Here is a 13,919-nt window from a genome sequence, read left to right as displayed (position 1 = left end):
GTCTTGGAGTCAGGAGAGGCCTGAATTTGAATCCACCATGGACACCAAGAACCTTTCTAGAGTTAAATTGTCAAGCATTTAAACATTACTACAGAGAGTGCAACTAAGGTGGGCTGGCCACATTATCCAAATGCCAGATGTACACTTGCCAAAAAGACTGTTTTATGGAGAACTCAGAAAAAGCAATACAGAGACACTCTCAAGATCTCTTAAGAACTTTGGAATTGATTGTGCAGCATTTGAGACACTGACACAGGATGGTGTACCCTTATCAGAGAGGGTGCTGCGCTCTATGAGCAAAGAAAAATTGAAGACGCTCATAGGAAATGTGAGATGTTCAAATTTAGAGACTCACCCAAGTATTCACATGGACTATTTGTGACTAACCTGTGTTAGAGCATTCCGAGTTTCAATTGGTCTGATAAGCCACAGTGGGACACACTATACCTTGTCTCTAACATAGTGATGTCATTTTGGTCTTCTTTGTTAGCAAAGGATAAGAACCATTAGCCAACTAGCTCTATAGTCTTGGATAAGTCACAATTACTTTGAACTCCAGTTTCCTCATCTATAAAGCAGAAATAATATCTACAAAATCTTCCTCACAGGGTAGTCTTTGTGAAGGTAAAGTAAGATAAGATGTACAAAGAACTCTGTAGATCTGAAAGTGCTATTTAAGAGTTAATTTTTATTATTATTAATAAGAAAACATTGCTATGGATCAGCATGGTAGACATAGGTTGGGAGAAGGAACACATTGGGTAATCCTTCTTGACCCAGCCAGGATCAAGAATGTTTCTAGGAGGCTGATGATGCCATCTCTATGACAACTGCCTCATTTCTTGGCTGCCTCCAAAAGTTGTACTGACCATCATCCTTATCTCCTATACTCTGGAACTTTGGACTCTGTCTTTGAAATTACCCTGGGATCTAAAAGGTGAGCTTCTGCCTTCTCTTGCCTCACATTTTAGCCTCTTAGAAACCATACTGGAGCCTTCTTCCATTTCTGCACCCTTACCCCCCTTCTGCCTTTCTATATCCTTTTTATGTGTGTCTTGCCCCATTAGAATGTAAGCTCCTTGAGGTCAGGTACTCTCTTGCCTTCTTATATTTGTATTATGAGTATTTAGAACAGTGACTGGCTTACTGAGCACTTTATAAATGTTCTCTCTCTCTCTGTCTCTGTCTCCCCTTGCTCCTCTATCCATCCATATGAGGTATTCAAGAGGACCAGCATCTCTGGTAAGTTTTGCTGAGCCCTTTTTTGGACCTGTTTATCCACCTTTGGTGTTAACCTTCCAGGTAACGCTCACCTGTGGCTCCAAGAAACTGGAATATGTGCAGGCAAAACTTTTTGGCAGAAAGATTAAACCAGTTTGAGGGTAACCAACAGACCTCAAACCTGTTGGTGAGTGAGAGGAATGTCTATCCCAAGCATGGGAAGATGTCCCCCAGCAGAATGGGTGGATGAGAACAATTTGTTCCAATGTCCATGTAGGTGGCTGAAGTAGGCACTGCGAATACTTAGAGTCTGATCAAACATCAAAGATGCCAAGGTCGTCCACTGTATTGCAGTTCATTGTTTTGTCTTATTCCCCACTACTGATCCTCAGTGATTCTGAAGAGAGAATGAAGCTGATGACTATACGTTACTCAACTTCACTTAAATCCAATTCACTTGCAAGTCAAGGCATCACCCTGGGATGTCATTGATCCTCTTCGAAAACAAATGACAAAACAACAACATCTATCATCTTTCCATCACCCTAATCTTCATTTCCCACACAGAGTGAGATTGAATATCCACAACACACTCATATTCACAACAGACCCATACTATCATTTTCATCATCAAGATGATTTCCATTTCTGTAATGCTCTAAGGTTTGCAAAACACTGCTTTTAACAACTCTCTGAGCTAGGAAATACAAGTAATAGCATTCAATTTTGCAGACGAGGAACCTGAAGTTCAGAGATTAAATGACTTGTCCAAAGTCACCCAGTAAGTAGGAGTTAGGATCTGAACCAAATCTCTTGACTCCAGGTCCCCTCTTTCCACTTTGTCATATTGATACTCATGAAATGCCAAGATTGAATTTCTGAATATGTACCTAAAGCATAAGGAGATAACCCCATAGAGTCTTGTACTCTTAGTGACATTTGTGGAAGTGAGGGTCTCCTCTGAGTCATCCACATCTTCTAACTACTCATTCCTTCTCTCATAAATATTTCTTTTCTGTGCCCTAACCCCAGGCTGCCCTCCATACTTGGAAGGCACTTGCGCACTTGCTCTTTACTTCTTTAGCTTTCTTTAAAACTTAATTCAGGTACCACCTCCTATGTGAAGCTCCTATGTGAGGAATCAGGAGACCTTGCCTCAACTTGTGACCTTGGATAAAATCATCTCTGATAGACCTTAACATATTAGGCCTCCCTTTTAAACTGGAAACATTGGTAATAGAAAGAACCTTGGACAAGGAGCCAGGTCTGAGTTCAAATTTTATTCTGCTACTTATTAAATATAAGACCTTTAATTTTTTTCTATTCTGGGGCTCAGTTTCCTCAGCTGTAATTTGAGGATAATGTTTCTTTCAAGACTGTTGTGAGGAGGCTTTGTCAAAGATGAATCATTAGAGAAAATGGAACTATTATTATGATTATTTCCCCAGAGATGCTAGCTAAGAATGTCTGAAGATGTGAAAGGCAACCCAGAAAGGGAGAGGCAGAGGGCCCTGGGCATTCTGCTTGTGCCAGCCCCCAACCTGGGCAGGTAGGGTTTTCAGCCTGGCATTCCCTAAGGAACCCCCCCCAACCCAAACTGTTGGCTTAGCTGAATTCACTCAACTGTCTGTTGAGCTCTACACCCCCAGGGAGCTCAATTAACAATGACCCAGGGAAATGGTTATTAGTCTTCCAGCTTAACCACTGGAAATCTGCAGTAGGCACAGTGGCTGTGTGGGCAGGGTGCTGGCTGGCTGATTGGTTCTGACTGCCCATCTTTCTGTCTGGCTTTCTAAATGACTAGAACAGACTTTGTTGGATTCTATGGTGCACTGACACTGACTGACACCGATTGACTCTCTGCCTAATTGTTGACTGATTTTCTGACCTTGATTGACTAGCTCTTACTCTGAATGACTGACTTTGACTAACAGACTGATTATTTGACAGTCCAACTAACTCTGACATACTGAGTCAGATATTAATTTACCGATTGGTCATCCACTCTGTCAAAAAGGCTTTGATGAATTCACAGTACTTCAATCTACCTGTCAATCAATAAGCACCTATTGTGTGAGTTGCTATGCTAAACTCTGGGGCTGCAAAGAAAGGCTAAAACAGTCCCTGCCCTCAAGGATCTCACAATCTAATGGCAGAGACAACAGATCAACAGCTACATAAACAAAATACAGACTGGAAAAGTTGGAAACAACCTTGTGGAAAGGTACTGACCTTAAGGGCAGTGGGGAAAGACTTCTGGCTGAAAGTAGAATTTTTAGCTGGGGTCTGCAGGAATTTAGGGAAGTCAATAGATGGAGATGAAGGAGGGAGGCATTCAAGGATAGGGAAGCAGCTGATGAAAATTCAGTCAGGAGATGGAGGGTCTTGTTCAAGCAGCAGTAAGGAGGTCGGTGTCACTGTGTGGCAGCATGATTAGGGGAGTGAGGAAAGAATACTGGAAAGGTAGAAAAGACCAGCTTATTAAGGGCTTAAAAAGGCAAACTGAAGGTTTTGATTTGATTTGATTTATTTTATTTGATTCTGGAGGTAATAAGGAGCACTGAAATTTATTGAAAAAGAAGGATACATAGTTAGATTTGGCTGTTAGGAAGATTAATTAGAGAGGCAATAGATAGAGCACTATTTCTTGAGTCAGGAGGATCTGAGTTCAAATTTGACCTCAGACACTTGACACTTTACTAGCTATGTAACCCTGGACAAGTCACATAGCACTGATTGCCTCCCAATGGAAAAAAGAAGATGAATTTGTAGTTAAATGGAAGATAGACTGGAATCAGGAGAGACTTGAGGCAGGGAGACCAACTAGCAAGCTATTACAAATAGTCCAGGTGTGAAGGGATATGCGTCAGGATGGTAGAAGTGAGAGAAGAAGGAAAGGAGCATAGATGAGAAATATTATGAAAGTGGAATTGACAGGCCTTGGCAACAAGTTGGATATGGGGTGGGAGACAAAGAAAATACTAAGTCAAGGATGACATTTAGGCTGTGAGCTTGGGTGACTGTGAGGATGGTGATGTCCTTAATTGTAATGAGGAAGATAGCAAGGGGGAGGACTGGGGAGGAAAAGAGAATACTTTCAAATCTTAAAATGCAGTACATCCAGCTTGAGATTTGAAATAGGAAGCTGGAGATACCTGATTGGAATCCAGGAAAGAGGCTATTCTTGGATAAATTATTTGCATAGAGATGATAATTGAATTCATGGGAGCTGATACGATCATTATATGAAATAATATAGAAAGAGAAGAGAAGTCCTGGGATAGAGACTTTGACATAGCAACCATTAGCAGGCATGCCTCAGATGAAGATCCAACAAAGGAGTGGTCAGAGAGGTGGGAGGGGAACCAGTATCACAAAAACTAGAGAGAAGAGAGTATTGAGAGAAAGAGGGTGATCTATAATGTCAGAGGCTATATAGAAGTCAAAGAAGGATGAAGATTGAGAAACATCCATTAGAGTTAGTAACTGAATTTCAGTCCAATGATGAGAATAAAATCCAGATTGCAGAAAGTTAAAAAGATGGTGAAAGAAAGGGAAGTCAAGGCAGAGATAGATTGTCCTCAATCTTCTCAAATATTAGTCACAGCAAATGTAGGGTGATATCAGAGGAAATGGATGAATCAGTTTTTGAGAATTGAGGAAACATGGGGGTATTCGTGTTTTTTTTCAGTTAAATGTTTTATTTATTTTTTCAACCACTTGCAATGGTACTTTTAACAATCTTTTTTTTTTGCAAGGTTTTGAGTTTTACATTTTTCTCCCTTCCTACCACCCCCTGACAGAAAGCAATCTAATATAAGCTATTTAACCATGCTAAACATAGATCCATATTAATCATGTTGTGAAAGAAGAATCAAATCCAAATGGAAAAAAAATTAGAGAGAAAAAAAGACATAATACTTAAGACATCTTTTTAAAAATTGAAGATAGTAACCTTTGAACTACATTCAAACTCCATGGATATGGAAGATATTTTCTATTAAAAGTCCTTTAGAATTGTCTTTGATTATTATACTGCTGAAATGTGTGAGTTCATTGTATTTGTTCATCACCCAGTGTTGATGTTAGAAGCCCATAGACAGTGCAACTATGATGTGGGTTTTTTTGTTACCCATTTTTTTGATCTCTTTAAGATACAGATCTATTACTGGTATTGTAATGGTACAACTGGATCAAAGGATATGCACAGTTTAGGTGTAATTCCAAATTGCTTTCCAGAACGGTTAGATCAGTTCACAACTCTACCAAAAATGCATTAGTGTCAACATGGGAGTATTTGTAGGAAGTAAAAGAAATGACCAGTAGATAAACAATGATCAAAGATTAGTGACAGTGGGGATATTAGAGAAGGTAATTTGCTGGAGAAGACAGAATGGAATTGAATCCTCTTTACTGAGAGAGATTGGTCATGGCAAAGAGAAGGGCCACCTCATTATGTGAGATGGGTTGAAGACATAGTAGCAGTTAAGTGATGTGATGAGGAGGGGAGAAGAGGGAATTCTGGATGACCTCCATTTTTTTCAATAAAATTTGAGGCAGTGTTCTTAACTGAGTTGGAAGGGGAAAAGATGCCACAGGAGGTTAGAAGAGGGATGGAAGGATTTGGAAAAGCTATTGTGTTGATTGGAATCAGAGAAGTGTAAAAATATTGTTTTGCCACAATGAGAGCCCAGTTGAAGATTGCAAAGCGGATGGAGAGATGGATGGAAAAGAACTTGTGATCAGATAAAACAAATTTCAGAGCTCAGGAACATGGAAGTGGAATGCTACTGGGTGATGGCAAGAACAAGGCTACAGTGATTTCTGTGTGTGGTTGAAGTGGAGTGGAGAAATAAGTCATAGGAAATGAGTGAGTTGAAACCCTGGGAGGTTAAGGTATTGGAAGGAGCATCAGTATGCATGGTTTCCTCTTATAAGAGCAGAAATCAGGGAGGAGAGAAATGCTGTGAGCCACATGCTGAATGTATTGAGGAAAGAAGAGTGTCCTGGAAACAATAGCTACCAGAATCTTGACTGAGTGATAGGTACAGATTGAATGAATCTCAGAGGAGAAGTTGCTGAGTCAGTGATAGAGAAAGAACCTGGAAGTGGCAATGGGGAGTAAGGATCATTTCACTTCTCTGCCATGACCATGTGAATTGGAAGGAATGAATGAAAGAACAACTAGTATAAGGGAGGGAGTCTGGAGAAGCTGTGTCATTTGAAAGGAAGCAGGTAGGCAGGAGCATGCTGCTAACTGTTGAACGATAGGTTCTCAAAAAATGTCCCCATGATACACATTTAAGTTTAATTGGCATTATTACCATTTTCTCCATCACTTTCTTATTTCTGGACAATCAACAAAACAATAAACCAAACCCCAGTTTTTAGTGTTTGCTGATCTCTGAAGTATAAATACTATTGCTGAAAATTTAACAATTGAGTCTCCACAGCATTTTTGAACAAGGTGCAGTACAATGTTAGAGTCAGGTCTCAGTGAGAGCTAGAGGATGGAAGGCTTAAGAGAGACAAAGGTTTAAGATGAAAGCTAGTTTGTTACCTATGAAACAGGCATTCCAGAGAGCACAGTGGAAGGGGTAGGTAATTTTAGAGTAGAATTCTGATAGAAGTTAAGGGGAATTAAATTAAGATTTTGGGCACTGATAGATGGAGAAAGGAGCTTGAATGTTGGCTGGGGCTGGGGCAAAAACACTGGGATGGAGAAGGTGTGATGGGGTGAAAGTATGTTTATCAATGAGGATTCAGTTCAGGTAGATTATTATCATTATTCCTCAGCCTATTCCCAGAGCATTGTGTTCCCTGGATGTCAGGCAGTGGTGGGTGGCTGATAAGTTGATTGGTTCATAATTGGGCAAGGCATCCAGGGTATACCTTTAGAAGAGGCAGGAAGTCTGGACCAAGGAGTTAGGATCTTCTTCCCAGGAATCCAAGGCAACCTGGATGTAGTTGTAGGAAGGTGGGAGTACTTTCTATGCAGTGCTCAAGGCCTTGAGGACAGGAGCTTGTAATCTATGGAGAAAACTATTATGTACATATGTTAATATATAAAAAAGCAAATTAAAGTACTTTTTAGGGGAAGGTACAAGAATCTGATAGAAGGGGTATATTGAGAAAAGTTGTCCTTGAGTTGAGTTTTGAAGAAGCTTAGGGACTCTTAGGTAGCTGGAAGCCATCTAGATGACTCGATGAGTCAAACATTGGACCTGGAGTCAAGAAGATATAATTTCAAATTTGATTTCTGATGCTAGCTATGTGACCATGGGCATCATTCAATCTCTGTTTGCTTTAATCCTTTGGAGAAAGGAATTGCAAAACACTCCAGTATCTTTTCCAAGAAAATCCTATGCACAATATAGTCCATGGGGTCATGAAGAGTTGGGCTTGACTGAATGACTGAACATTAATAATAACAGGGACTCTAAGAGGTGGAGTGGAGGAAGGAGAGCATTTCTGGGATGGGGGAGAACCTATGCTAAGGCATGGAAATGGAAGATAAAATATGTCCAAAGACAGTGCGGAGTGTGAGAAAATGAATAATCTAATAATGCTGAGAAGATGGGTTGGAACCAGAATATGAAGAGCTTTAAATGCCAAATGACAGAGTTCATACTTGATGTTGGTAGTGACAGGGAGTCAGTGGAATTTATTGAGCGGAGAAGTAACATGATCAAACCTGTTCTTTAGGAATATTACTTTTGTATCTATTTGGAGGGAAGATTGGAGAAAAAGAAACAAGAAGCAAGGAACACATTAATAGGCCATTGTGATAGGGAGAGGAGTGACAAGGGCCTGAATTACATCTCCAAAAGGAGATCATTGGATTTGATGACCTCTGAGGATTTTTCAAACTTGAAATCCTTGATCTGATGAAAATGACTGATCCTGCCATACTGACTGCCTGTCTTTCTTATTTATGCAGGTTGATGCATTGATTGACTTCCACTATGCTGGCTGCCACCACCACCAGCACAAGTGCCATAATCATAAAGGTAAATCCAAGAATATAGCATAACACTATTTCCCTGCATTAAGAAAAGCAACCCTTGTAAAGAAGGGAATTACCATCTCTTCTACCATCAATGCCAACTGCTACAGGTTGGATAGGCAAGCAGCAAGGTGACCTCAGGACAAGCTAGGAGGAGGTAGGTGCCAGGCTTCTCTATCTCCCTTCCACCACCATCTTCCCTGATTCTCATGAAAATAGCCCTAAATCCTTTGTTCAAGAACCCCAGGAATAGTGCTACCTCCCCTTTCCCCAACCCTTCAGAATACAGGTCCTGCTTTCAGCCCAGGCCCTAGAGCCGTTGTCCAGCATGGGACCTGACAATTGCATCTATAGGGACCATGGCCCTCCCTGCCTCTCCCCATCCCTTACTCCAATACTTTCAGCTAATGAAGAAAAAAGAAAGTTCTTACCACTAAAATCCTTGGCACTATCAAAAAGTTCAATTTCAGAAAACAAATAGGGTAGCATCAATGGAAAAGACATTAAAGAAAATGCATTACCATCTGTATTGCCATCACACCCTGAGGAGTCTTTCCACCTGACTCAAGTTAAAACCTCCTATATGTACTCTCTTCTTCCATTAGATTGTGGGTTCCTTGAGAATAGGGATTTTTGTCTGGCTTCTCAATTTTACCCAACTACACATAGTTAAGTACTTAATAATTTTTTTATTCATTCATTAATTTATCTGACTGGCTCACTGAAAATCTACCTAGCTTTTCCAAATAGACTGTTATTGACTGTCTGGTTATATGGGTCTCTGACCAGCTGATTGATAAACTAACTGTCTCAGCTGAATCTGACATATATTCTATAATTCAGTCAAACTGAACTCACACAGGGTGTTCCATTTCCCATCTCCATGCTTTTGAGCAGGCTGCCTCCCCTGCTTCCATTTCTTACTTGTACCAAAAGATGCAAAATGAAATGAACAGGAACAAGAGAACAACAACAACAAAATCTTTATTAAGGGTTTACTATGCTTAAAGCAGTATACTGTACACACTACAGCTACAGCTGTGTAAATGGAAAGATAACTAAAGGGAAATAGAACTTTGAGTAACTGAAAATCCAATGAAGATCCTGGAGAGGAGATAATATAAAAGAGGTGGGGGTCTAATAGGAGAAAAAGTTGAATTCTCCATACCTTAATGAACAAGGGAAGGTTCAGCCTAGAAGGGAAGGACAAGGTTTTTCCCTCCAGAAATAACTAATATAAAGACAAAAAGCATCAATAAAATATTTTAAAAATAATTGCTTAAAAATCCATTTGGTGAAAGGGGAATGTAGTACAAAGTCTTGAGTTTCAGACTTAATTTTACATTTTAAGACCTGATTTTTTGTACATGTCAACTCCTCAGATTTCTTCATCAGGAAATGAGGATGGTTAACTACGAGGGTGAGTTTAGTACCCAAAGGAAGAAGAGAAGCTTCCTCTTTTGTCAGGTTGGATACAATGTATTTTGTTTTGATAATTTTACATGAAGTAAATAGGTCCAGAGAGATCACTAGGAGGTTAACCTATGATATTGTTGAGGTTAGATTACTGTTGTCACCCTCCTACAAAAAGGCTCATAGAGTAGGTTCTTTCTTTACTACCACCAGTCCTTTGAATTCTCATCCTATCACTCTGGAGCAGTTGAATAACTTTTCTGAGCTCACACAACAAACTAGGAAGAGGCCCTAGAACAGGGGCTCTTAATTTTTTTTTTTAATGTCATGTACATCTTTAGGAATCTGGTAAAGCCTTTGAACCCTGTCTTAGAAAAATGATCTTGAAAGTACAGAATAAATTACATAGGATTACAAAGAAAGTCATGGAGCTCCCTCCAGCTACTAACTTTTGTCCAAGATCTTCTGATTTCCAAAGTTACAACTAGGGTGAAGACTTTGAAACTTTGTCCAAGAGCACCAAAATTTCCAGGGCCCTGATAACATTTTTGTTCTTTCAAAAGCATAGAAACAACTGAGTTTTAGAAGCTAGTGATTAATCAATCGTAAAGGATAATAAGTTTAAAAAAGGAGCCACCCTACTGCATTTTGTGTTGCTTGCCCCAGGTGCCAAAATTGCTAGTCAAGTCTCTGCTGATTCTTTAAACTCAGCAGGGCTCAACCCACTAGGGCAATTCTTGGCTGCCATCCAGGCCATGTCACACACTGCCTCCTGCTCTTCAAATATTTTAACTGGCTAAAGCTCAAAACTGCCTACTACTTCATGGTATAAGAAATTGCTTAGCACCTACAATCTTCTCTTGGCTTTGGCCTCTTCCAGCCCCTGGGGAGTGGCTTAGAGTAGACAGATTTTCAAGGGGAGGAAGAAAGGACTGGCATAGTTTGGTAAGAACTTGGTAGTGTTTTTTTGTTTGTTTTTTGAATAATTTATTTTCCCCAACTACAGGAAAAAACAATTTTTTTAGCATTCATTTTTTAAAATTTTGAGTTCCAAATTATTTTTCTCTTTTCATCCCTTCCCCTTCCCTGATATAGTAAGCAAATTGATATATGTTATACATGTGATATCATGAAAAATTAATTTCCATATTAGTCATGTTGTAAAAGAAGACACATAAAAACAAACATGAAAAAAATAAAGTGAAAAATAGTATGCTTTGATCTGCATTCACACACCATATACCATCATCAGTGTTTACTTTGGAGGCAAGTAGCATTTTTTCAACACAAGTCCTTTGGAATTATGGATCATTGTATTGCTGAGAATAGCTGGGCCATTCACAATTCATCATCCATACAATATGATGATACAAACACAATGTTACTGTGTATAATGTTATCTTTCCAAGTTTTCCCCCTTCCCCTGCCCTTTTATTTCTCATTGCAAAGTAGTCTCTCATTACAATCATATGCTACAATTTGATCTGCCATTCCCTACTAGATGGACATCCCCTCAATGTCCAATTCTTTGCCTCTACAAAAAAGAATTGCTACTACATATATTATTGTACAAATAGGTTCTTTCCTCATAACCCCCCCCCCTTAATATCTTTGGAAACATACTTACTAATGGTATTACTAAATCAGAGGATATGCACAGTTTTATAGCACTTTGGACATAAGAAGTTGGAGATTTTATATCTACCCTGGTCACCCTCCTCCCAGATGTATGTTCTGATACCTGGAATGTAGTAGACAATAAATACTCACTGCTTGATTGAGAGAGGAAGATAGGATGAAGAAGGGAAGAAGAAAAGAGAAGTGAGAAAGAAGAGGCAAGAGGAATAGAAGGGGGAAATAGATCCCAAGGTTTTTATGTCCATAGTGTGGAAAGATTCCCTATCTTGGGAAGTAAAAGAGCAAGGTTTTAGTTTCAAACTCTGTCACTGACTCACTCTTTGACCCTGAACAGGTAACTTCCCTTTGCTACTTCCTTTTGCAACCTCCAGAACTAGATAATTTCTAAAGTTCTTTTTTCCACTCTGACATTCTAAATTTTTTTGTTTTTTTGTTTTTTGCAAGGCAAATGGGGTTAAGTGGTTTGCCCAAGGCCACACAGCTAGGTAATCATTAAGTGTCTGAGGATGGATTTGAATTCAGGTACTCCTGACTCCAGGGCTGGTGCTCTATCCACTGCGCCACCTAGCTGCCCCGACATTCTACATTTTAAGGTTGCTCCAAACTGCTGAGTCAAATATCTCGCGACCTAAGATTTCTTCCTGTTCTAACATTCGGTGTTCTAGGTTCTGAGGACTTTTTTGGGATTGGTGTTCCATAATCTATATTCAAAGATGCTTTCAAACCATGACATGTCATATGAGTCTATGATCTCTTTAGGCTTCTAGCCATTTAACCTCAAACTGATGCTTCACAATCCCATTCTATAGTTGTCCTTCTGACTCATCTTTGTCTTCCAGCTTCATTTCTCTTGCCACTCACTCTTCTGCTAGGATTTAACCTTGCTTTTTCAACCATTGTTCTGCTGCTTCCCAGCCTGTTCTGAGATTTGCCTGTCACAAATGAGCATTTACATATACCTTCATTTCCCCATCACAGACTTACAATGAGAAAGGGGGAAATGTATATGCAGACCATTTTCCAGGAGTTTTGTATCAGTAGAGCTCCAGAAAGAGTTCTGGGCACAGAGACATATAAATAATTTTTTTTGGGGGGGGAAGGTAAGGATGTTTCAAACTGGGTGCCAGGGTCCTCAAATAAATATATTTGGTGTATTGGAAAGAGCACTGGACTGCAAATTTGGTGACAAAGATACTAATGCTGGATGATAGTTTTGGATCACAAACTTTGGTTCCTTTTCCTCTGAGAGTTTCAGGTTCCTCATCTGTGAAATGGAAAGGTTGGATTGAACTATTTTTAAAGGTTCCTTCTAGTTTCACCATTCTATGTTTTACCTTCCTTCTAACTCTGACAATTCTATGAATTATGCACAATACCATTTATCACAGGTACCACAAGGCCCTCTGCTCTTTTAAAGACCTCTCTGAGCCATTGTTACCCTGAAGGATAATAGATTAGTTAGTTAATGTACTATAGACTCCCAGATTTGGAACTGGAAGGTACTTCTGAGATCATTTCTGCCAGGGATTCTTAACCATTTTTGTATTCCAGATCTCTCTGGCAGCTTGCAAAAGCCTGCAGAACCCAACTCAGAATGGTGCTTTTAAATGTATATTTATATATACATATGAACCAATTTTATTGAAATAGTTATCAAAATATTAAAAATTTGAGTTCACATACCTCCCGAAATCTCTTTGGACATTTTAGAGGTTTTTGAACCTCAGGTTAAGAACTCCTCATTTAATCCAAGAACTTGTTTATAAATGGGGAAACTGAGGCCTAAAGAGGGAAAATTTCTAGGGTTACACAGTGTTCTTTTGCTTCTATACCAGCCTACCTTTTCCTCTCCCTGGAGAATTTCAAGATTTTGGTTTTTCTATTCTATTTCTTGGGAACCCCTATATTTCTCTCTCTCTAGGCAATTCAGAAGTGTACCTGGGAGAGCTCATGGTACAACTAAAGTCAAGAAGTTCATCTTGTCGTCATTTTTTCATCTTCCTCCCTGCACTCTTGTACCTACTGGTCTTCAAGTATCTAGAGTTTCTTCCTCCCGAGGAAGCTCCTTCCCTTCCTTCAGTGTTGGTGGAAGAGTCTTCGTCAATTGATTTTCTCCAAAGAGAACTCAGCTGAATTGAGATGGAAGTCCCAGAAGTTGCAAGGAAGAAATGTTCTTTGGTCTTCATTCATAGACTCAACCCGACCATTCTCCACACAAGTTGAGAAAGAAGGGAGATGAAGGAAGATGGGAAGGTGAATCCTACAAAAACCCATTATAAATCTTAAGAGTCTGTTTAAATGTGTCATTAATACCAACAATAACAATTATTATAAAGTAGAGGGAAGGGGAAGAGAGGGAGAAGAGGGAGTGAGAATGAGAAAGGGGGGTGGAGGAATAGAGGTAGCCCAGGGTGCCAGCAGGAGTAGGTGAGCAAGGGGAATCTTTCTCCCTTTGTCCCTCCCCGGGCCTACCAGACTATCTCCCCCACATCTGGCCACCTGAGGACCCAGTGGAACAAGAGATGGGAGTACCCTTCTCCACTTGGATCTTAAGATCCATGCCCCATTCCCTATTCTCGGGAAAATAATTCACATCAGATGTATATGACCATCTGATCTTAGCATCTATCTTATCTCTATG

The 13,919-nt window shown here is 39.7% G+C and overlaps 1 long non-coding RNA gene across 1 annotated transcript in view; it reads left to right on the top strand.

Annotated features, from left to right (window-relative positions):
• The window catches only part of LOC141505375 (uncharacterized), a 43,562-nt gene extending 30,052 nt beyond the window's left edge, over positions 1 to 13,510 (top strand). The window contains exons 2-3 of the long non-coding RNA XR_012473591.1: positions 8,162 to 8,231; positions 13,200 to 13,510. This is a non-coding gene — a long non-coding RNA (uncharacterized LOC141505375). The remainder of the gene's footprint in view (positions 1 to 8,161; positions 8,232 to 13,199) is intronic.
• The last annotated feature ends 409 nt before the right edge of the window (positions 13,511 to 13,919 follow it).

The sequence above is a fragment of the Macrotis lagotis genome, chromosome 1 (assembly GCF_037893015.1).
Source record: "Macrotis lagotis isolate mMagLag1 chromosome 1, bilby.v1.9.chrom.fasta, whole genome shotgun sequence".
NCBI lineage: Eukaryota > Metazoa > Chordata > Mammalia > Peramelemorphia > Peramelidae > Macrotis > Macrotis lagotis.
Note: the sequence above shows the minus strand (reverse complement) of the source record. Positions and strands in the feature narration are given on the sequence as shown.